The sequence below is a fragment of the Macaca fascicularis genome, chromosome X (assembly GCF_037993035.2).
Source record: "Macaca fascicularis isolate 582-1 chromosome X, T2T-MFA8v1.1".
Classification (NCBI taxonomy): Eukaryota; Metazoa; Chordata; class Mammalia; order Primates; family Cercopithecidae; genus Macaca; species Macaca fascicularis.
Genome location: NC_088395.1, coordinates 28580224 through 28605844, shown reverse-complemented (window position 1 = coordinate 28605844; position 25621 = coordinate 28580224). Strand labels below are relative to the sequence as shown.

The 25621-nt window shown below is 38.4% G+C and overlaps 1 protein-coding gene across 1 annotated transcript in view; it reads right to left on the bottom strand.

Moving 5' to 3' along the window:
* Positions 1-25223, bottom strand: part of IL1RAPL1 (interleukin 1 receptor accessory protein like 1) — a 1418294-nt gene extending 1393071 nt beyond the window's left edge. The window contains exon 1 of the mRNA XM_005593223.5: positions 24311-25223. The gene's annotated coding sequence lies outside the window, so the exon portion shown is untranslated. The remainder of the gene's footprint in view (positions 1-24310) is intronic.
* Between the last annotated feature and the right edge of the window lie 398 nt (positions 25224-25621).

Genomic DNA, 25621 nt, shown 5'->3' with positions numbered 1-25621 from the left:
TTCTCCACAAAGAATCTAAATGAGCTCTGTGGGAGGGAGAACACTAACTCAGGGATGCTTCCACCACCGTCAGTAACATTCTGAACTAACATGAAGTGGTGATGAGGGAACTGATTTATTTTGTGTTTTGGCATGCTCTGTCATCCGGTGGCATTGTTGAGGCACTCAAGATGTAGAGGGTACACCCATTAGCCGGCACTGCTTGTTGAGGAGTTCACTCTGCCCTCTACATCCTGCTGCTCAATGTGAGTTTTTCAGACCAACAATATCCACACCACGGTATCACCAGAGAGCTTATTAAAAATGCAGAATCTGGGCTCCACCACAGACCTACTGAATTAAAATCCCCTAATGATCCATGTGCAATTCAAGTTTGAGCAACAGTGGCTTATAGGACTGTATACCTAATTCAGTTTTCAGTCTCGGAGCTGAGCTAGGCAGCAAATGCAACAAGGATACAGAACTTTCTATGAACATCAGATTCTTACTAGGCAATTAAGGTAAAAAAATATTGGTGTTCTTTCATCTAGAACTACAAGGAACAAAATGATGCTCACTGCTACCGATATACTTTCCATGTATAAACTCCTCCTTTACTAGAAAGCACTGACAAAGTCAATTCTGCATGGATTTACTTCCATGCCTTAGCCCTTATTGGCACTGGAATGCATTCACCTTCACTGCTGGCCATGGCAGCATGCCCAGGTTCACCACTTATATGCCTACAGTAATACAGGATCACCAGCAACAAGATGCTGGAAATTAGCCAGTCTCGCAGCCTTTCCTCACAAAGTTACTTGGATGGGCGAGGTACAGGAGGGGAATGGGTAACAACAGGATGCCCCAGAAGCCTGCTGTACAGAAACTGAAAGAATGAAGTCGAGTAGGGGAAAAAAACCCAGACATGGTGAAAAACAATTTTGAACACTGTAATCAAGCCAAGTACTGTTGGGTAAAATCCTATCAGTGGGGAATGTACAACAACCAAGAATGTGCTGGCAGAACATAAAACTGACTGGCAGAGCTACAAACAGCTTCCAACTCTGCACATTGAGTTGGCACCCACAACTGTAGGTTGTGCAAAATCCACAAGTGAAGATCCGTTCATTCAGTCAATCAACTATTCATTAGGACTTATTAGGATAAGCCCTGTATGCAAGGCTAGTTTTTTCAGAGATAAATAAATAGCATCTCAGGCCTTATGAAGATTCCATTCTAAAAAGTGAGAGAGACAAACAAAATAATTTCAGTAAAATAGGTGATTTAACAGGAATATGTTCTCTGATCATTGGGGTTGAGTGGGGTCGGGGACGGGGAGTGGTATTGGATAACGCGCTCTACCAGAGACATTAAGGAAGGGTTAAAACAAGAGCTGTATCTGAGATGGGTATTGGAGGATGAGTAAGAGTTTTCTAGGCAGATATTAGTAGGAAGCATATATTAGAGAGGTAGGTGTCTGTGTGTGTGTGTGTAGAAGAACATGCATGCTGCGAAGTCATTTTGATCAAAGTGAGAAATGAAGCTGAAAAAGAACTCTGTTGAATCTGATTGTAAAAAAAAAATGCCTGTCAGGCTAACTCTCTTACAGATAATCCTGTAAGGACCAAAGATTTATGGGAAGATTTTAAACAAAAGAACAACAGGATCAGGTATAAATTTACTCAAAGATTGATAGAGATCATTTTACATAGGTAACTAGTTGTCAGTGGTATAACCTCTGGGTCAAAAAACAACACCGATGATAATAACAACAGTGATCCTGGGGCTTTTTGTGGAACTTGGAGAGTCAGAAAGAAACAAGAGGGTAAAGGGAAAATGTATAATCAAATACGCCTCTCAAAGGGATATTGGATATTCCCGTATTCAAGCAGCTACTTTGTGCTAGACACTCAATAGCTTTTCTTGAAGCAATAATAAAGGAAGCCTTGTTCATCATTGCAGCTGGCTAGATCTGCCCAAGTTACAATTTCCCCAAACTCAATCACTACATTTTTCCCTTTTTCTACATTAAGGGCTATTGCAATTTGCATTTTATATTAGATTCAAATTTTCAAATTAAAATATGTCACTTATTTAAAACATTCACATCTTAATGCCAGTCTGAATTTAGTACCGTCCATTACATGTAACTTTGTTTCATTCTTTAAAGAACAGGAGAAAAAAAAAACATCATTTATAGAAGTTGCATCATGCTAAATATCTTTTTTCCAAATCATTTAGCATTTTCTCTTTCTTCATTAAAATGCACATCTAAATTATGTCCATTTTTGGTCCTTTTAAATTTTGGTCTTAAAACTTGCCAATAAAACGAAAGTAAAATGTTATTTTAAAATGGGCTCTCTATCTCAAATTATTTAGACCTTTAATTGTCTTCATATGTTACATTTTTGACTAATTATGACACAATATATGTAATTTGATCACTGGTGTTCTGTCTGCAAAACTTAAAATTCAGCTGTACACATGTTGCAGCTACCCAAATCTCATGCTTTGATGGTGGCATTGCTGCAATAAAGTGGGTAATGAACATCAATGACTACTCAATCTCTGAAGATTAAGGTAAGTGGTAAAGATTAAGGTAAGGCATTTTCTTCAGTATAGAAAAGACAGAAATGAGAACACAATGATTTAGAATTTATTATAATCCAAATATCACATTAAGTGAAGTGGTCTTTCGAGAACAATCATCTAAAATAGTCTATACTTTGAAAGGCCTGTCATTTCCTGTGGTCTGGTCATACAGAAAGTGTTCTCTAAATTTATGGCACTTTCAATGTATACATTGCATCACTGGTTGCTACCAGCTCTGTACTCAAAAATATATAAAAGAACTGGATTTCAAATCAAAGAAGAGAATTCACTCACTTGGCATCTAAGCAGGTCATGTGATCACCCTTACCAGAGCTACCCACAATTTAAAGCCAGTCAACCCAAATGTTTTACATCTGTAGTCAAAGCAATGTACACAAGGCCCTGTATGTTATGATCCATTATAGTGGGAAGACTAAGTCTTGACAGATTCATAGCATCTTATACTTGTATGGACCAGTAGGCATCCAGGTTCATGTCATGCCCTCAGGAAAGAAACCTTGTTTATCTACCAAGTCACAAAATTTAATTTGGGAGATTAGAGCCTCTGTGTGCAAACTCTATAGGAAGCCAAAACTCCTGTGGAATTCTTTTCAGATACCCTCAGTTTCTGTACAGATGGACTCTGCTATGTGCGTGGTGAACATAGCTATTAAATATTACTCACTCTTAGGATTTTAATAGAAGGATCACTATCTATATAAACATGGCTTTTTCCTCAACCCACTAGAGATTCTTGAACCCACCCACCAGTAACTATTCTGAAATAGTCAAACTCCATCCACCCACAAGCAGCAGAGGAGTAACAAAGTGAAGTAGGCACGAGTGGCAATAAAAATGCTTGAAAAAAGTGGTTCTTTCTAAAATGTTAGAAGAAAACTTACAACATTTAGATCTAAGGTAGCATTCAGGCAATTACGTGGAGTTTGCCATTCTTCTCTTTTCCTCTCCTTCTTTCATTCCTTACCTTTTTTTCTGGTGGTTGAAAAATTAATGAACTTTAGTGGGAAGCTGTGACTACCTGAACATCCCAAACATGGAGAAAGGAAATTAAGCTGCATGATGAACATATGAGAGAACGAAAGAGCAATTTAAAAATATGGCAATATATTTATTCGCAGATTACCTGTTTAGTGAATTCTATAATCTATATCTTTAAAATATTTTTAGTGGATGAAGAAAATAATATAAGATTATCATTCACCCCAAAAGTAATGTAAGCCTCTGCATCTACAGTCAGATCTACAGAATAAACTATGGGCACATTCTGTCATCGACTTTAATTATCCAAGGTTTGGCATGCAGTAAAACATTTGTAAATTCTCTGGAAAAGACTAAGATATGTGAATGAAACATAGAAGAATAAATGTATTTGATTAGAATAAGCAACTAGATGATCAGGCAATAGACAAGAACATCTATTCAATATTCAGAAATAATACTTTTCGTTTTGATTTACAAAAGGCTTTCTGTTATAACTATTTTTCAGTATTTTCACAAATGAAGATGGAAAAAGAAAGTATTTATTTGCTATTGAATCCCACACACTAAAACCTACATTTGTGATGCACATAAGAATACCTCATTATAATCATTTTTATTTTTTTCTATTTATAAAACATGGAAAAGAATCAAATTGTTAAACATGTTGAATACTCCAAGTTGTCATTGAAATCTACAAAAAGAAGAAAATTGGTTATTCATTAAAATGAATAATGGGAATATCATTTTTTTGTTAGCTCCTTAATTCTTAGGGAGCTCTCAGGAATCTTACAAATCATCTTATTGTGATATTTTAAAAATTATCCTTATTAGAGAATATCATCTTATTGTGATATTTTAAAAATTATCCTTATTAGAGAATATTTGTCACTAACTTTTTAAATTATATGAAGTTTAACTGGATAAAGTAAAAAAGAACAGTGTCAGTTTATTTCACTGGCATATGTGAACTGTCAGCTACTGCTGAATGCTAGCATATCTTTATCTTCACTAGATGAGCATAAAACAATAAGATATGCTTGTGTATACCTACAGAAGATATTATATGCCTATGGTATTGGTGAGACTTTAATGTGGAAGAAAAGGGTTCATGCTGTAATACTTTTGATTTTTGGTGTATATCATGTGTGTTTACTGCCATGAGACACTTCATAATGGCGACCATTTATTAAGCCCTTAATTTATGTCAGGCCCTGTGAAAAAATACTCTAACTGCATTATCTTATTTAAACCTTCACAATAGTAACATTAGGTAAGAAAATTATCTTTATTTTACAACAATATTTATTTTACCAAATTTACATATAGCATTTTCAGTGCTTGGGATACTTCAGTGAACTAAAAGGACAAAGATCTTTGCTCTTGTGGAGCTTAAACTCTAGCAATAACCAATAAGAATAACAAATAACTTATAAAAAATGTTACATGACAAGAAGTACCTAAAAGTAGAACCAGATAAGGAGATCAGGAGTGTGGAGGTGAGTGTATTGAAATTTTAGAGGGTGCGGTCGGAGTAGGTCTCATGGAGAAGATGACAGGTAGACCAAAACTGATGGAAGTGAGGAAGTTAGCCTTGAGACTTCTGGGTAAATAATGCTCCAAACAAAGAGAACAGCCAGTGAAAAGGTCCTATGGCAAGAACTTACCTGTCACCTTCAAAGAACAGTAAGTTGACAGTGGTGAGAAATGAGAAAGCTAAAAAAGAGAGAATGAGTTGGGGAAATGAAGTCAAGGAAGTAATGTAGGCCAATTTCCTTAGGCCATTATAAGAACTTTACTTTCACTCCAAGTAAAATCAGCAACCCATGCAGGGATTTGAAAAGTAGAGTGACACAACCTGTCCATTTTCAAAAGGCAACCATAGCTGCTATATTGAGAGCAGATTGTAGAAAACAATAACAGAAGCATAGAGTCAGTTTGGTGGTTTGCAGCAATTTAGAAAAGAGATGATGGGGGGTTCCACAGGATAATAGCAGTAGAGGTGGTGAGAAATAGTTAAATTCTAGATCTGTGTAAAGATAGTACCAACAAGGCTTGATGACTGGATGTGGTTTGTGAGAGAGGGAGAGAAATGATGAGTGATTTCAAGATTTTGGGCCTGAACAAATACAAGGATAAAACTGACATCAATTGAGATGGGAAAATTGCGAACAAAGTAGATTTGGGAGGGAAAAGAGAAGTTTAGTTTTGGACAAAGTAAGTGACAAATGTCAAATAGCTGATGATGTCAAATAAGTGCTTAGATATATGTGTTTGGAAATCGGAAAAGGTACCAAGGTAGAGATATAAATTTAAGAGGTGGTGAAAAAAAGGATACGAATAGCCGTAAGAGTGAGTGAATAAAATCACTAAGGGGTGAGTGTAGACTGAGAAGACAGCCAAGAGCTAAACCATGGAGCATTTTGACATGGAGAGGAGAGAAAGTAAGAAAGAGCCCAGCAAAGAATTAAAAGGGGCAAAAAAGTTAAACCAAGAGATTGTGCTGTCACCAAAGCCAGGTAAAGAAAGTGTACTGAGGAGGAGTGATCCATTGTGTAAATGTTGCCCACAAGTCAAGTATGATCCAAATAAACAAGGACAATGACTGATCCATTGTGCAATTGTTACCCACAGGTCAAGTATGATAAAGATGGAATATTGGCCATTGGGTACAGGGAGAAAACTAATTTTTTAGTTTATATTTTAATATATTATATTTTAATACAACATGTTAAAATATTAAAATAAGGATTAGCATTTATTATGTAGCTATGATTTGTCAAGCACTGCATGATATGCTTTAAAAATACCTTTTTTTTTTTTGAGTCTCACTCTGTCACCAGGCTGGAGTACAATGGCACAATCTCGGCTCACTGCAACCTCCGCCTCCCGGGTTCAAGTGATTCTCCTGCCGCAGCCTCTTGAGTAGCTGGGACTACAGGTGTGTGCCACTATGCCCAGCAAATTTTTGTATTTTTAGTAGAGACAGGGTTTCACCATGTTGGCCAGGATGGTCTCTATCTCTTGACCTCGTGATCCACCCACCTCGGCCTCCCAAAGTGCTGGGATGACAGGCGTGAGCCACCACACCTGGCCTACAAATACTATTTTTACTTTTCCCAGTAATTCTAAAGGTAGGTATTATTTTCTCTCCAGAGATCTGGAAAGTGAAACTCTGAAACATAAGTAACCTATCCAAGGTTACACAGCTAGTAAATGTCAAAGCCAAAATTGGAACTCACACTTGCCTTGATCCAAATGTGAATTCCAGTATAACATGATATCTTCTGCAATTAGGAGAAGGTATATTGATACTATGAAAGAGATAAAAATGAAATTAGTGTTTTTTTTTAAAGCTTCTTCTTAATGGATACTTATACATAAGGAAAAATTGTAGGGACAGCTAAGAAGCTAAAACAATGAGAACTTTTATCACCTTGTAATTTATAAAAAATATAGTGCCATCTAACTATAGGCTCCAATCTATTTTGGCATTGCTCACGTTAAAAACATACTGTCAGAATAATGGTCCTTAAGACATCGCTTTCTGCATTATTGATGCAACCAAAATCTTTGGCTATAGGTTCTAAGCTATCAGCTTGGCATTCAGGCATTCTGTCAACAGACCTGGCAATTTAGAGCATGTGATATACCTGTACCCATCCCCATGAGGGATGGAATAAATGCTAACTTTACTATACCAGTAACATTGCATCATGAACAAAACCTTTACAATGCAAATGTCATGTATCTCCCAAGTTAGGCTTAGTGTGTTTTTCAATCAAACTCTCTTTTCTCCTATTATCTTGCTTAGACCAGGACACTCTGGGAGATTCTTCTTTCTTTTCTTCCTTTCTCCCTTTCTTCTTCCTTTCTTTCCTTCCTTTGATAATTATTGAACTGAATTGCACAATGTGCCAGGCACTCTCCTGGGCACCAAAGATATGTGGTGAACCAGATAAATGAGGTCATATCCTCTCAGTCTCACACTAAAGTTAGGAAGACACAAAGAAATAAATTTAAAAATAATAAATTTGATGAGAAAAATACATAGCTAGTGGTGGCTTGGGAGCATATATTTTTGAGAAAACAGTCTTCTCTGGGATAGAATACTCTTAGCATTCAGAAACTAAAGTTATTAACATTAGCATTTGGGATTCAAATGAAGTGGGAGTTGCTGAAACTGAACACAGAAGTATGTCACAGACAAAATTCATATCCCTCACAGCATTTCCGCAAGCCACATAATCCTTGGTGCAAGCTCATTATCTTCAATAGTCAGGGTCCTGTTCTATATCATGCTTTTTTGATTGTATAATGAACACTTTTAAAATTAATACCAGCTTGTTGATAATGATTATGATGGAGACAATGGTGATGATCTTAGTCACACAAATATGTTGCCTACAACTCTAGTGTGATCCAAATAAACAAGGACTCACACAAATATGCTTTCTAAGAGACTGTCCTCAGGTATGGATTTCCAATTACCTTTCGATAGTCTCAAAAACTAAATTTGTATGTATACAAATTGCACATTTCTGGTACTGTAATTCTTTCCTGGAGTAAAAAGGATTTAATTATAATAACTAAGTCTGCTTAACATCTTTGACTTAAGTAATGATTCAGTGAAGCAATGCTAAACTTTTAATTTTCTTTTTTTTTTTTTTTTTGAGACAGAGTCTCGCTGTGTCACCCAGGCTGGAGTGCAATGGTGTGATCTCAGCTCACTGCAACCTCTGCTTCCCGGGTTCAAGCGATTCTCCTGCCTCAGCCTCCCAAGTAGCTGGGATTACAGGCGCCCACCGCTACACCTGGCTAATTTTTTTTTTTTTTTTTTTTTTGTATTTTTAGTAGAGACGGGGTTTCACCATGTTAGTTAGGCTGGTCTCGAACTCCTGACCTCAGGTGATCCGCCCGCCTCGGCCTCCCAAAGTGCTGGGATTACAAGCATGAGCCACCGTGCCCGGCCTAAACTTTTAGTGTTCATAATACCTTTCAGGTTCCCAAAACTAGACTGAAGCCACATGATGAGGCTTTATTAAATATATTATTTTTATACTTTTGTAATCATAGCCAATAGTAACACTAACACTAACATTAAAACTAATAAGATTGGGCCAGCAGGAGTACCCAAATTGATAAAAGATGAGTTTAGACTTACTAATATTTGAATCTTTGCTACCAAGACATTGGGAGAGTCCAAAGAAGATGCTTAGAAAAATAACTCACATCTTCTCTGATTACAAATTTACGAAATTAAAACTAATTTTCACTTTGGAAACAGGAAATAGTAACTCTTAACTCTTACAGATGAGGTTTAAATAGCTTCTGATGCACAGTCTGTTCCAATAGCCGCCACTCATCTCCCGTACCACCTACATAGCTCCTGAGTAAAAAATGCAAAAGAACATAACTTACCTACTGTCAGGGATGTGGCATTGTGTGGCGGAGTCAAAAAACCATTGCTTCAAATCTATGCGGACAAAAATAAAAGTGTGCTGTGCACAAATAGCATGATGCAATCAGTAAAAATGGAACAATTTTTGAGCTTGGAGCCTTGAAGTTATATTTAATGAAAAAAACAGCTAGTGAATATATAGAAATGTTGGACTCTCCTTAATAAGCTTCACAGTTTGTATTTGAAACAATAAAATATATAGGTCCATAAACACAAGTAGAGTATTGTGATGGAAAAGGAGTGTCACCTTCATTGAATTCTTGGTCTTTTAAAAATACCATAAACTTTTTTTTGGGGGGGGGGGGGATGGAGTCTCGTTGTGTTGCCCAGGCTGGAGTACAGTGACGCAATTTCGGCTCACTGTAACCTCCCAGGTTCAAGCAATTCTCCTGCCTCAGCATCCTAAGTAGCTGGGATTACAGGCGTGTGCCACCATGCCTGGCTAATTTTTATATTTTTCGTAGAGACGGGGTTTCACTACGTTGACCAGGCTGGTCTCGAACTTCTAACCTTAGGTGATTCACTTGCCTTGGCCTCCCAAAATGCTGGGATTACACACATGAACCACCATGGCTGGCCAACTTTTGTTTTTTTAATTCCAGAAAAATCAAGCCAAAGTCAGAGAAGGAATGTATCAAATGCTTTTAAAGCAAGCGAGGTGCTGGTAGCAAAGACTACTAATTTTTTTAAGACAAATCTTTTAAAATGCTTAACAATGTGCATCCTCAGTTGCTGTGGCAATGAGTAAATTGCTCATTCTAGCTTTGTGCTTGAATTAAGCATGGAGTAGGTGAATTAAGCATGGAGTAGGTGGATCATCTGGAAGTATTTGTTGAACTGAATTGAGTTGACCATCTAGTCAAATGTCAGGTCAAGTGAGGGAAAAAATCACCAAAGTGGTTGTTTATTAAAGTGAATATCAGTTAATGGATAATCTTTTGGTAGTTGAGATATTTTTTGTTTGTTTGTTTTGTTTTGTTCTGAGATGGAGTCTCGGTCTGTCACCAGGCTGGAGTGCAGTGGCAGGATCTTGGCTCACTGCAACCTCTGCCTCCCAGGTTCAAGCGATTCTCCTGCCTCAGCCTCTTGAGTAGCTGGTACTACAGGCATGCACCACCATGCCCAGTTAATTTTTGTATTTTTTAGTAGAGACAGGGTTTCACCATGTTGGCCAGGATGATCTCGATCTCTTTACCTTGTGATCCGCCCGCCTCAGCCTCCCAAAGTGCTGGGATTACAGGCGTGAGCCACCGCGCCCAGCCGAGAGATGTTTGTATCTGTAAAGGTATGTAGTAAGTTCATCCCTATTCAATTTTTCTATGATTTAATGAATGGTTGCCCATTTAGACACAGCCAGTGCTTTAAAAAATTACTGGTAAAATTAAGTGTCAGTATATTTAACTTGATTGAAAATCTTTACAGGATAAAAATAGAAGGTGCTCCTATTACCTCACTAGGGTTGAAGAAAGCATTTTAAAAACCTAAAGTAATGTCACTTCCCTTGCATTAAGGAAGGAAATTAATATTTCCACATAATATAAAAGTGAATAGTGTTATATGAAATGTTTCCTTTCAGTGAAAATTGAACTCTAGGATATATTATTTCTATGATTTCAAATTCATCGTATTCAAAACTAGTTCCCCTCCAGTCCAAATTATAGACTGGCTAATGCTAATGAAACACTGCTTTCACTGTCTGTTCCGTACCAGTAAATCTACATTCAACTTATTCCACTACCACTCAGTTCATCGAGTCTGCGCCTTCTGCCAACTGTCAATATTCCTCTGTAGCCTGGTCCTGTACAACCCAAACAATTGTCTTATTATCCTTGGAATTCAGGAAACTTGGCCCCACTCTACTCTGTTCCATTTCCTTGCCCCTTCTCTGACCCCCACCCCCAAATCCCCTCCTTAAACTCGAAATCAAGCACACGAACCACTGAGGAAAAAAAAGGGTCCTATGTAAACTCTCCAGGCATGAATTTTCCACTTTTTCCTCTCTGTCTAGGACACAGAGAACATGCTTATTAGATATTTGTGGCCTGGTAACTTACAACAGGAGTAACTGTAATGTGACTTGAACTACATTCCTGAGAAAATCACATTCTCTGAAGCAAAACTACATAGAGCAAGGCCTTGTACTCAACTGTATTTAGTTTCTTCATCCCTTTAAACAAATGTTTAAGATTTCATAGCATTTCCTCGGTAATTTCATATGGTATTATTGCATCATGCCTCAAGGGGTGAGGGAAAAAATATGATCTTGTCAGACGTTCCAAATAACTTTCATTCCTCTCTTAATGGCCTGTATACCCATCCTGCCGTTGGTGGCTCACAGCTGTGTCCCTCATTGGGATTTACCCTCAGCTGCAAATAACTGTCTTCCCAACATTATGCTCCTTCCTGTGGAGCAGCCCCCCACCAGTCACTGCCTGATGTGAACATAGAAAGCCCCAACCCCTTGACTCAATGTGAGACCATTTTGAAGGACCATCAGATCTTTAGAACTTCTCATTGGAACTGCTGAGGCCCCAGCTGCAACCACATTGCAGTCAGTTTGTCTGCCTCAGAAGTGACTAAAACTTCTGTATGCAAGTCTTCATCTCAGAGTCTGTTTCCAGGGAGCCCAATTGAACACATATGCCTTTCCCACCAGTCCATAAGCTTTAGATGGCAAGAACTATCTTGAACATCTACAGCCTGTGTTAAGTACCATTCTTACAACAGATAGGGCCCTCAAGTAGTATTTCTCATTCACTCACCTGAAGGCATTCATTAAAATACATATGGGAAGGGGCAATTCTGATCACATAATAGGACTGAAGGACAGTGGTTAGTAGGGGCCAACAATGAGCCACAATTGCTGCATGATAATCAACTGAGACAGTGGCAGCATGAGGATTTCAGCATAGCAGGGGCCTACCCTGTGCCATTGTGGTTGGATATGACTTATTACTTGAAAGTTGAAGCTGAGTTGGAGGAGCATTTTGGAAAATATTGAGAAAGCATCCAATATCCATAATAACATATGATGCCAGGAGGAAAGCAATACTGACAGAGACTGAGAGGTTTCTGTTGAAGCCCTCCCAAGGAACACCTTGGTGATACTACTGACCTCAATTTTTTTCTTTTTTTTTTTGAGATGGAATCTCGCTCTGTCACCCAGGCTGTCACCCAGTGCAGTGGTACAATCTCGGCTCACTGCAACCTCCACCTCCCAGTTTCAAGCGATTCTCCTGCCTCAGTCTCCCAAGTAGCTAGCTGGGATCACAGGCACCCGCCAACGTGCCCAGCTAATTTTTGTATTTTTAGTAGAGACGGGATTTCCCCATGTTGGCCAGGCTGGTCTTGATCTCCTGACTTCAGGTTATTCCCCTCGCCTCAGCCTCCCAAAGTGCTGGGGTTACAGGCATGAGCCACCATGCCCGGCCCTCAAATGTTTTTGAAAGTACAAATTTCTCAGCTGGGTGTGGTGGCTCATGCCTGTAATCCCAGCACTTTGGGAGGCCAAGGTGGGTGGATCTCATGAAGTCAGGAGTTTGAGACCAGCCTGGCCAACATGGTGAAACCCCGTCTCTACTAAAGATATAAAATTAGCTGGGTGTGGTGGCACACACCTGTAATCCCAGTTACTCGGGAGGCTGAGGAAGGAGATTTGCTTGAACCCGGGAGGCAGAGGTTGCAGTGAGCCAAGATTGTGCCATTGCACTCCAGCCTGGCCAAAAAAGAGTGAAACTCCATCTAAAAAAAAAAAAAAAAAAGTACAAATTTCTATACTGCATTCCAAACACCGAATCAGAAACCTCAGGGCTAGGTGAGTGAGTTTTCACAACAGCTAGACTGTGAGACTTGTTCTTTCACCTGAATCCTAAGGACGATGTACATAACATTTAGTTTGTGCCTAAGTAAATCGCATTTTTTCTCATTTTATCTTCAACGTTTGGTCATTTTCCAGCTTACTACATCTTCCAATATAGAGTGATCAGATAAAGTATGGGGAAACAAAACTATACTTATTCATTTCTTTTCTTCCATTTATTAGAAGCATAAAGTATTTGATAAGAAAAATAATTTAAACTAAACTAGCATGGGTTTTTTTTTTATTACTAGGAGGCTCACTTTCTAATTTCCATCTACAATTCAAAATTGTTACAATTATTGGTAGTTAGCAAAAGAGTTCACACTTGTTAGAAATAAATCCTATTATCTTATCATTGGATGTACATTCTACTCTAAAGCAATATTCTTCTTCCATATGACCTTACTATAAAACCAGTTTGAAATTTATATTTCCACCTTGCCATTACATTATATAAAGCACTTTCCTTTTTTCTTTTTTCCCAGTTGCTTCCTTCAACTTCTTTCTTCCAGATGAATTGTCACTTTAGAGTCACTTTGCTGTTGCCATCACAGTAAAGAAATAAACTTTAAACATTATCCAATGTAGTCATTAAAGAGTTACACTTGGCTGGGCACGGTGGCTCAAGCCTGTAATCCCAGCACTTTGGGAAGCCGATGCGGGCGGATCACGAGGTCAGGAGATCGGGACCATCCTGGCTAACACGGTGAAACCCCGTCTCTACTAAAAAAAGTACAAAAAATTAGCCAGACGTGGTGGCAGGCGGTGGGCGCCTGTAGTCCCAGCTACTCGGGAGGCTGAGGCAGGAGAATGGCGTAAACCCGGGAGGCGGAGCTTGCAGTGAGCAGAGATAGTGCCACTGCACTCTAGCCTGGGCGACTGAGCGAGACTCCATCTCAAAAAAAAAAAAAGAGTTACACTTAAACATTGTTTACACTTAGCATTGTTGCTACAGTGTGTGGCAACTTTCTAACACTACCAAGTAAATATAATTTGAATGTATCAGCCCCATTACAGAAGCTTGCCTTCTGCTTGAAAAAATAAAAACTAATGTTAAATTCTGGCTTCTGTATTTGTCTAGCACTGGTAGCAGTGGTGTGTTTGTTAGTTTATTTATTTATTTATTTATTTATTTGATGCAGAGTTTCACTCTTGCTGCCCAGGCTTGAATACAATGGTATGATCTTGGCTCATTGCAGCCTCTGCCTCCCAGGTCCAAGAAATTCTCCTGCCTCAGCCTCCTAAGTAGCTGGGATTACAGACATGTGCCATCATGCTCGGCTAATTTTGTATTTTTAGTAGAGATGGGGTTTCACCATGCTTGTCAGGCTGGTCTCAAACTCCTGACCTCAGATCTCCCAAAGTGCTGGGATTACAGGCATGAGCCATCACATCCGGCGGTTTATTCTTTGAAAGGAAAAAAGAAAGAGGAAAATGAAGGGAGCTAGTGATGGCTGTTTGAGGCCTGCAGTTCTACATGAGAAAATTGGAATAAGCGTGAAACTCAGGAGTCACTGGGAAATTCGCACAACTTGAAATCAATGGTAACCTGGAGATACACACTCTTAATTCATTCCCCTTCTTCCTAAAGCATAAATCTGAGCAGGTCATGCAATGTTCTGTTTTCCTTAAGCTCATGCAATACCATTCCATTGGCTCCTGCTTGCCAGACATGGAGGCTCAGGGCTCCAGCCTTATCTTCTTACATTTCATATGATATACCCCCTTCTCTGGGGAAACAAGAACATTGGATCTTCCTTAACCATGCTCCATTTGGTCCTACTTACAATATATTTATTTTTTATCTCCCCTCTATTTAGAAGGTCCTATCTCCATACCCATGTTAACTCCTTCAAAGTCCAATACAAAGGCTGCCTCCTTTAGCAGACCTTGCCTAATCCCTCTGCATGCATGTGTTCTGAACCTTTCTTGAGCCTGTAGCACACTTGGCACCTCTCTTAGAAGTATGTATGGTAGACTATCTTGAATTATAATTACAGGTGGCCCTCCATATCTGTGGATCCAAGCAACCATGGATCAGGAATATTTTTTGAAAACGACTTAAAAAGAACAATAAAATATTTAAAAATAATACAAATAAAAATACAATGTAACAACTATTTACATAGCATTTACATTGTATTAGGTATAAGTAATCTTCAGATGATTTAAAGTATACAGGAGGTTGTACATAGGTCATATGCAAATACGATGCCATTTTATATTAGGGACTTGAGCATCTGTGGATTTTGGTGTCCACAAGGGGTCCTGGAACCAGTTTCCCACGGATACCAAGGGATGTTGGTATATGTGATTTTGTTTAGTAGTCATGTCCCTGACTAAACCATTTTTGGGCCCAGACACATGACATCAGTCATCTCTGTATCCTTTGCAGTCCCTCTTGCATCCCCTTACACAGTGAAGGGACTTAAATACCTATGATAGAGGTGGAAGGAAGGGGGAGGAAAGGAAGAAGAAGGGGAGGGAGGGAGGGAAGGAAGGAAGGGAGGGAGGGAGGGGAAAGGAAGAAGAAGGGGAGGGAGGGAGGGAAGGAAGGAAGGGAGGAAGGGAGGGGAAAGGAAGAAGAAGGGGCTGGAGGGAAGGAAGGAAGGAAGGGAGGGAGGGAGGGAGGGGAAAGGAAGAAGGGGCTGGAGGGGAGGGAAGGAAGGAAGGGAGGGAGGGAGGGGAAAGGAAGAAGAAGGCGCTGGAGGGAAGAAAGGAAGGAAGGGAGGGAGGGAGGGAGGGGAAAGGAAGAAGAAGGGGCTGGAGGGAGGGAAGGAAGGAAGGGAGGCAGGGAGGGAGGGGAAAGGAAGAGGAAGGGGCTGGAGGGAAGGAAGGAAGGAAGGAAGGAAGGGAGGGAGGGAGGGAGGAAGACAGGCAGGTGATTTCTTCTCCTTCAGTCCATTTGTAGGTTTCAAACTACCTAATATTAATTATCTCTCCTTTATATTACTCAATTTTCCTTTTTTTACTTTTTTAAATCAGAAGCTTTTGTCTCCATGTATAATGTAGCATGAGTTTTGGAGAACACAGATCTAAAACTGACCTGTTATCCCTAAGCGTTTAAGCATTTGCTTGTGTAATGATATACTGATGACCTACTATATGCTGTGCACAATGTTGGGCCCTGGAAATACAAGGCCGGCAGGCACTTGCCTCCTGGAGCTAAGCTAAACCATTCACTCACTGAGAAAAGCATACCTACTGACATAAGCGGCTTGCTCTGTGGCTGTGTTATTAAGGGCCCTGTAGGAGAACCCCGACAAGAAAAAACAGCAGAGTCAAAAACCCCTAGAGACCCCTTGAATGCATTTACTCTGCACACTGTGGAGCTGGGTGCCTCTTGAGTACAATTCAGGAGTTCTGTCATGGTGAGAACAATTAGGAGCTTTAATAGGAGTATTCAAAAACCAAACACTGAGAGCTACCAGATCCATTTGTTATATTCAAATTTTCTCCCTTGGCCACATGAAGCTTTGTTTACACAAAATACTTGATACCATTCTAACTCTCTCAGTTTTTCCATTTTTACCACTGTATTTAGCTCTCCTGGATGTGTCTCTTCTGAAATAAAGTTGGCAGAGAGGTTGTAAACATCATAGTGTTCATAGCCAGCGTCATTTCTTCATACAGGTATGCTACCAGCTCCCTACCCAGTAACTCTAGAGGGCACTGCAGGATTCAATCTGAACAAAAGTATGTCCTCCATAGCCCTGTCTCCACCTTATTATCTAAAATGCAGTCCATTCGAGCTATTTTTCAGGGTCAGAAAAAAGTTAATGGCATCTTTTCTAGAAATGTCACTATTATAATACAAAGGGATAAAGCCTGTTATTCCAAACTTTCCTCTTTAGCATATTAACAATGATTCATTTGTCAAACATTTCAACAAAAATCATGTATGTGTGTGGATACACATATTAACGCAGTCATGAGGATATGAGGATACACACACACACCCATAAGCTGTATCTTGTTCATTTAGTGGTAGTTATATGATTCTAGCTTGGCAAACCTGATAAAATATTACTGTCTTCATTATTCCAAAATTGGTTCATTATTGTTTATGTAAGCAGACTGATCCTGTTGAAAAAATGAAATATGAAATTTAATATCGTCAAAGTGGGATAAAGTATAGATAGAAGATATTTTGATAGGATCCCTTAGTGGAATCCCTTGGAAGCAAGAAGGTAGCATGCAACACTGAGACAAAGATGGCCAGGGATGTTCAGGAAAGTCCAGAAAAAGGAGAGGCTCCAAAGAAGAGCAATTCCCTGCAGGTGGAAAGATACAAAGCTAATGGGAAAAAGGACAGTATGGAAGAGACAAGAAGACCCACCAGTGACCTATGTTCTCAACTCTCCTTTGTATTGTGTCTCCAGGGATCAAATGAGGTCGAAAATCAGGTGTACATACAGGAAAAATAAAGTCTACAGATTCTGAGTGCAGAAGTCAGATGACTGATCACAAGTCGATAAAGTAAGCTAGAGGCCAAAGGATTCGATATGCCAACATTAGCTGTACTCATAAAAAATAATGCTGTATGCCAGGACATATTGCTATATAACTAAAATACCCAGCAGGGCTTATATCAAGGAACTAAAACCATGCATCATGAGACAGCCAACAAATTGGAAGATCTTGGAAACTTCACTTCATTCCTCTGGTTCACAATTTCCTTGTTTAAAATCACATGATGGGGCATCCTTTACTCCTATACTGCATATAATTCTATTAGGTTTTTATGAGATTTTGATCACCTTTGGCTTTATTTATAATAATTCATTTTTATTTCGGCTACAATAAAAACAATGCTTATTTTATTTTTTAAAAAAAGCAATTATTTTCCAAAATCAACCAATTTTAAATTACAACTATTGAATCCTAAAACTCGAATAGGAATATTTTGGAACTTGAAATGTACATCCTTAGGAAATTATATACTGTAAGTCCATCTATACTGAAATTCAACCCCTTTGATCCACAAACCACTACCATATGCACTTGCCTTCCATCTTCTCTGTAAGATGAACATGATTAATTTGTATATATAATGCAAGTATTTTGCCTCTAGACATATGGACCTTTTGTTACTCCAAGGACTCTAGAATCTATATAAACACCGAACTTTCTATGTAACTAGAATAAACAATGCATTTCAAAGATATAAGTAGACCCTGTTGCGACTATACATAAATTCACTTTTAAAGAGTTATTATATTCATAATAATTTACTATTATTATCATGCATTTTCTCAATTAATGGATACTGAAAGTATAACTATGATTAAGTGGACTTCCAGGGAATGTTTTTAATTAAAAAGGGAACTTTGCACCAGAAGATGATGAAGATCGCTATACTCAGTCACACATATTAATCTAAAACATCGATAAGGTAACTCACTTTGATTAGGTCATAAGAAGATAAACTACTATGAATAATTTTATGATTATCCATATGCTGATGTATTATAATTATAATTCAAATAAAGTATAAGATACCTAATAAACATTGAAAGAGTAAAAGTCTATAATTATATGATTATAATCCACAATCCGTTTCATTTTTTCAGTGAGTCCAAATTCTACACACAATATCCTGACGTAGTGTTACAATGTACAATCTAGTTTAACTCTTCAGTTTATCTTCATAGATGTGTAGCTCCTGTAAGAACAAAGTAGCTCATTTAGTGCCATTTATTGTATTTGATATATATGAACATAGTAACCATAACAAACCATTTGAATAGCTTGTGATGAAAAAGATTACTTTTAAGGTTGTGATTACTTTTAAGAAATGAGAGGCCGGGCGCGGTGGCTCAAGCCTGTAATCCCAGCACTTTGGGAGGCCGAGGCGGGCGGATCACAAGGTCAGGAGATCGAGACCACAGTGAAACCCCGTCTCTACTAAAAATACAAAAAATTAGCCGGGCGCGGTGTCGGGCGCCTGTAGTCCCAGCTACTCAGGAGGCTGAGGCAGGAGAATGGCGGGAACCCGGGAGGCGGAGCTTGCAGTGAGCCGAGATCGCGCCACTGCACTCCAGCCCGGGCGACAGGGTGAGACTCTGTCTCAAAAAAAAAAAAAAAAAAAAAAAAAAAAAAAAAAAGAAATGAGAAAGACCAAAATTTTCAGAAGTAAAATTTTCTTTTAGTTCTCTTTCTTTTCTTTCTCCCTTTGTTTTATTCACAGTTCAGTGCCTGGGATTTTCAGATCGTGTGATAAGAAAGCAACATCAAGCCACCTACTCATCCCTTCTCTGTACAGGAGTTTTAGAGTTTGGGCACCTGAATATTGTGTCTACACAAGGATACCAAAAAAGCATGTCAATTAAGGATCTTTCCTTGTAAACCAATGGTCAGGATAAGCATACTTAATGGATAAGTATGTCCATTGAGCCATGTGGTTGGACTGTAACAGAATGTTATATGCAGTATAAGACACTCCAGGGTGGCATTTTCTGGATGAAAATTAAAAGCATATTTGTAAGGTGATTAGCTGAATTTGTCAAATAAACAGCCTGTCCACATTCATACAATATTCCTTCATAAATCTGCCAGAGCAAATCTAAAGTATTGCCATAAGACGTAAAGAATATGCATTTTTAAATATAGGAAACCAAGAAAATGCTTGCTATTAATAGGCATCAATGAAGTCAGATAAACATGCATAATGAAATTCATCTGAAACAAAAATATATTGGGAATCCTTGAAAAGAAAAGCAAGACACTGGGAAGTTACAAAGAGGAGGTTGCTCTACAACATGAAAATTCTTTATTTTAAGCCCAGGACTACTAATTTATTACAGGGTTAATTTTGCACTTTCCAATTCTACTTTAACCAAAATATAAAAACTAACTCTGTAACCTGATTATTCACTCACTGAAAAACATACATGGAAGCTCGTAACACTAAACTATCCTCTTTGCATATATGTAAATGTCATTATGTTAAGATACAAGAACATTAAAGAGATGCAGTTTTAGTAGTGACACATGGGGGATTGCCTCCCCCTAAAGAAAGTTAGTAATTATTACAACTAGAAAATTCCAAACAGACCGGGTATCTTTATATTCTTTTTTTCTCTATTATACTTGGTATTCAAATTCATTATGCTTTTGTTAACATACTGAGAGACAAGAGTCACTTTCTGGTCAATATACTCAATTTGAGAGGTAGCATCAAGTTGGAGTACATTTGTTTGTGTGTTCTTGGTAGCAGAAACAGAAACTCCTGAGTACTCAGAAGCATCTTTTTAAAAAGCAATCTGCATAAAACACTTTCACACATAAAACCCTTAGTTACCACTGTTTGAATGTTATTCAAAAGCAACTATTGTTTTAATTACTTAAGACAACTATATTCCCATATGAGTACTTCTGGAAAAAACTGAGTACTAAGTGAAAGTTAACCACCAAAGCTTTTAATTTGTCTTTGTTGGTTAATCACTGAACAATATTATGTACAGCTAACTGTAATTGCTACTAGAAAGCACCTATTCAGATTTATAATAAGGGTGTAAAAAACATGCACGGCTAAATTCGTAAGACTTAGGGGAATCCTTAATAATAATAACTCCATATATTTCTAAGGCATAGGATAGCGGTAAATACTTAGACACGTATTATCTCCTTTCTGTAGAGCAATATGCAACTATTTATTTTTTTAAAAATGATTCTCTGGAACACTGAGAAATCAAATGTGGTGTCAGAGGTCACAAGGCTAGTAACTGACAGAGCCGGAAGTACAGTTTCAAGCCCTCTGACTCAGCCCGGAATTCTACAATGCCTTGATGTCTCACAGAACTGGACTCTCCTCTTTGAGATTCCCGATACACCTAATGGAAATACGGTTGGAATTTAATAATAAAAATGCTGATGCGACCTTAACTATAGCTGCCCAACCGGTACAATTATAATTATGCTTTATAACTTGAGCATCACCAGAAAACTTGCTACTTTTAAATCTCAATAATCAACACTTGTTTTGTTGCTACAAATTATAGAGTAGTCTGCTTTATAAAAACACAAGATTTGCCAAATACCAAATATCATATCTGTTGTAAGTCAAAGTATATCCCAAACATTTCAGTGTATAACAAATTCTGAAATATAAATCTTCAAAGTTCAACTGTTCTTTAAAATGTTTTATCTAATAGTCATTTTTAAAGTAATACTGATTTGTTCACATGTGTTGCAAACATAACAAAAATTCAATTTAAAATTTTCTCTAGTTTTAGGAATACTGTGATTACTTATCTGCTAAATCTCCTTACTTTGCTGAAGCAACTGGTCAGGAAACAAAACTGATAGCTCTGATATTCATAAATGGTATTTTTTTTTCCTAAATATTTTCTAACCTAACTACATGACTATGGCTGACGAAATGGAAATAAAATAGAAAATAGATGTTATATTTTAAATTACCCACTGCCATCATGTTTAAATGCTTTCCTATTAGACAAAGCTTTTTATTATTGATTTGTAGGATACTTAAGAAAAATGCCATAACCTGCCTTAGTTACATAATCTTCTTCCTAAAGAAAGTGACAGCTTATAAAGTGCCATTAACATGATTGAAACTATCTTTCCTAATAGAAGTACATGCAGTCTTCAAGTAAGGAGTTAGCAATTACATATGTATATTTGCTTCACAACCAGTGTCTTTTTGTACAGAATCCTTTTCCATCCTTCTATTATTTCCATATCCTACTGAGCTTAGAAAACCTATGCCCCGCTTGATTATATATATGTGGCTTACGTCAGAAAACAACTGAGGAAGTCATTTATGAAATATTGAAAGAAGGAGTACAGGAAAAATCATTACAGACTATATTTGTGCACATAGTTGGAAACCAACAGCCTGGAAGCAGCCGTTGTGTTACCCTGACCCCTGAAGGAAGGAATCAGGAGTTAACTTCACATTCAATTTCCTACACAATATGAATGCCAAACCTCCAAATCCACTGGTATAATACATCAATGTTTGTGCACGTCCTGCAGAAGTATGAAAGTCACCTCAAATATCAGACCTTAGAATTTCATTCCCCAATCCCACCGTTCTGACTCAGGGTAAGCAAATCTTTTCAAAGTTACTTAGAGGGTGTCTAGATTCTGCATCTTACTCCTTAGGACTGGAAGGAAATGGAATATGAGAAATAAAAGAAAAACAGAAAAAAATCATCTCATCTCCCTGATAGAAAAGTCATTTAGCCTTCTCTGTAAAATAAACGTAAAGAGAAATAGGAAATAGCACAACTAGATAATAAGATGATTCAATTGAACAGGCTTAGGATTTCAGAAGTTTCATTTTTTGTGAATATGTGATCTATTGAGGAGAAAACAGATCCTAAAACAGTAGAAGGCCAAAAGAACCTGATGTGTATCTTCTTTAAAAAAAATCACAACTCCAGATAAAACATGAGGGAAAAATGACATTTTATTCTGCAGTATTCCCTCCTCTGCACAGTGAGCACAGTACATTTATCTCATCTCATGGTAAAAGTCTTTGGCGGCTGCAACCTGTCTTTTAAACCATTGAATAAGTGAAACTTGAACATAGATTGCTCTTTTTTTCTGAGATCTGTGTTAATAATGAATCCAATGCCATTTAATTTGTAATTCAACAGGGTACTGTTACCTTTGAATGCTTTTACTTCTCTTTTCCCAGAAGGTTAAAATGGCCCAGAAAGAGATTGTCATGGTTTAGATAAAGGGATAAAACACTCATTTCTGACACACTGTGGAAGCAATCATCATTTTTATGAGGGAACCACCAGGCTGAAATCTGCATCAAGCTCTACCAGGAAAATGCAAGAAAGGACCCTAAATATTCCTTCTGTTCACAGTCTTCATTTCAATGAATTTAACTTTCCATTCAGTTGGGGTCATATATTTCAATCCTAGGGTAAAGAACTATGACCTTGGCTGGAATCATCAGTCCCCATTACTCAATGGGGCACTTCTGAAACATTGTGGACTCATTTTGACTCTCCACGGGTGTGGCTAAAATTGGTCCTGTCCAGCCCTAAAGCTTACATGATCTGATGTCCCTCTGAAACTCACTATGAGAAAACTCATGCTAAATTTGCCATAGAGATCAAGGTTTACAGGACCCTTGGAGCTAATCTCTCTCTGCCCTCCTCCTCTGTTAGCTGTTACAAGCCTTCAAAAGTTAACAGGGTGATGGAGCCTCTCTCTATACAATCATCTCATCTCACTATCGTTGACTGGAACTCGCTGATGTAATGAAGTTACATAATCACCGATTATGCACGACTTCCATCCATCTTCCTACATATCCACATATCTTCTCCCCTCCCCTTCCGATCAATCTACCAGGTGAGATTTATAACACATGTAAATGCTCCATTCTCTCATCACAGGCACTGAATATGGGACTTTAGCATTGCAGTACAGTGCACTGAACCACGTCATCAATATTGATTTCTTTATCCCATTTCCCAGGCAGAATATGCTTAAACATCCTTAGTGTTCTAGTCTCTAACTTTTTACCGAAAGGGTAAAATAGATGTAGCAGATAGGACACATCTTCAGCTTAAGGTTAGGGGAAGTATGAATTAATTGCCTGCATTTCCCAAGCTGGCTGCATTGCAATAAAAGGATGGTCTCCGCTTTCAGACCTTCGACTCCCCTGCACGTGGGTCTCAGCTTCACCTATTTAGGGTATTGGGTAAATAATTATATGATTGGGCAACTGAACTTGAGAAAGAAAGCACTATGGTGATATTTAAGATAATGTTGCCTTATTCTTCTCTATGTTAGCCATCATTTTTAGCTTTTTCTTTTCCTTTTTTCACGCTGAGTGATAATCCAGTAGATAAAAAAGTAGCCCACGGCACTTAATAATCTCCAGTAACCACAACCTAGAGAACAATTAACGATGATTATCACCTTAAAGTTTAAGAACTTGACAAGTGGGATGTCCCTGGTCCCATTGCGGCTGTGAAATGCAGCAGAATGCTGCACTGAGTTGAAAACATATTTCTTTTAATGCACAGAGAGTAGCTCGTTTCATTTTAAATGGGGTTCTTCACTAAGTGTTTCTTTTAGTGCCGCTACCCCTTCCAGAATGTAGGGGCTACAAATATTGCATCCAAACAAAGAGTGTCTTCCCAGAATTAATTCAAGACACTCTTCCATATCAAAATAATTGGGGGAGAGAGTGATACTTTGATTTTCAATTGCACTCAGAATATGGGCACACATACATACACACACACACACGCACGCACACACACATACATCAACACACCCAACTGCAGTTATTCCATTCAGTGCCAATAACGGCCACATCACAGCCATCAATGCGATGCAGCAATCATTCAAGTCACCCATTCCCATTACAAATGCCCAAGTTTGCTCATGCCACTGACGGGTTTACATATATAAAATGACCTTACCCACAACAGTCTTCCAAATTATTCTCCTCTGGATATTAGTCGGTAAGGTAATTGCTGGTCATCACAATGCGTATTCAGAAAAATCCACGTTTTACTCCTGTGTTCTTTTTCTTGTTTTTGCTAGCAATTAATATTGTGAACAAGATTCCCATTCACAAATGCCAAGTTCACCATAAAAGCAGATAATTCCATACAGATCTTCCCTACAAGACTGTCTCCAGTTAGTTCTCAAAGTGCCCGATTGTTTGCTGAAGATACAATCCAGGTGCAGAGCAGGAAAAAAAAACAGACTAGGAGAAAAATGAAGAGGCAGATAGAAAAGGAGAGACTGAGAGAGGAGAGAGCAGAAAAAGAGGGGGGAAAATAAGAATAATTCTTTAAAAATAAGGAAGGAAAAAAGCCGATAAGTGAGAAGTCTGTGAGCTCTATGACAAGAATTGGAGTGTTGCTTGCAAATCTTCTGAATACATGCAGCCTTTCAAATCCTCCTGGTCCCCAAGTAAAATTTCCAGATCCGGGATGCAGCCATAAGAAAGAATCCTATGTATATTTCACAAGTATCCCGCAATAACAGATCCGACGGGGTTTTCCTTGTACAGTACTGCTATGTGAAAGCACACAACCCCTGCTGTTTGGGAAGGTGTCTCCTGGGTCCTAGCTCTCTTCAGCAGCCCCCAAAAATGATTTTTCAAAAAAGAGTGGGGGGGTGGTGGGAAAAGCAGCTTTGCGTTTGCCTTGAATGATGCTAATCCTGAGCGAAAACGACAAGCAAAACACGAATAGCACGGGATCTCGATTAATAGCCACAATCCACTCAAAATATCCCAGGGAAGAAGGAGCGAAAACAAGAAAGAGAAACTGCAATGCATAAATGATTCCAGTGTTTCTACAAGATCGGTTCATTTGATTGAATGCATTCTCTGGTTTGCTGCAAGTCATAAAGAGGATAGTATTACTGCCACCCAATGGATATTTTAGTACTAGCCAATCCACAGACAGCCACCGCTTTGCGAGTTTTAGTTCTCAGAAGACCGAAGTGGAAGGAGGGTAGCCTGGGAATCTTTTGGAAAGGACCCGGGGAGGCCTCAAATAACGGAAGTCCGTCCTTCCAGGCAAAAGTGGACTGGCAAATTTGGATGCTTATACAGTCTTGCCTTAGCCACCTTAGAATTATGGTTCCATTTCTCTAGGAAGCAGAAAGATACAGAGAGTGATGCCTAAGCCGACGCGCTCTTGATAACCTCCTTTTCATCTCTTCTCTTTGAAGCAGATTTATTATTGCACGCGACCCTCCCACCCCCATCACTGTCT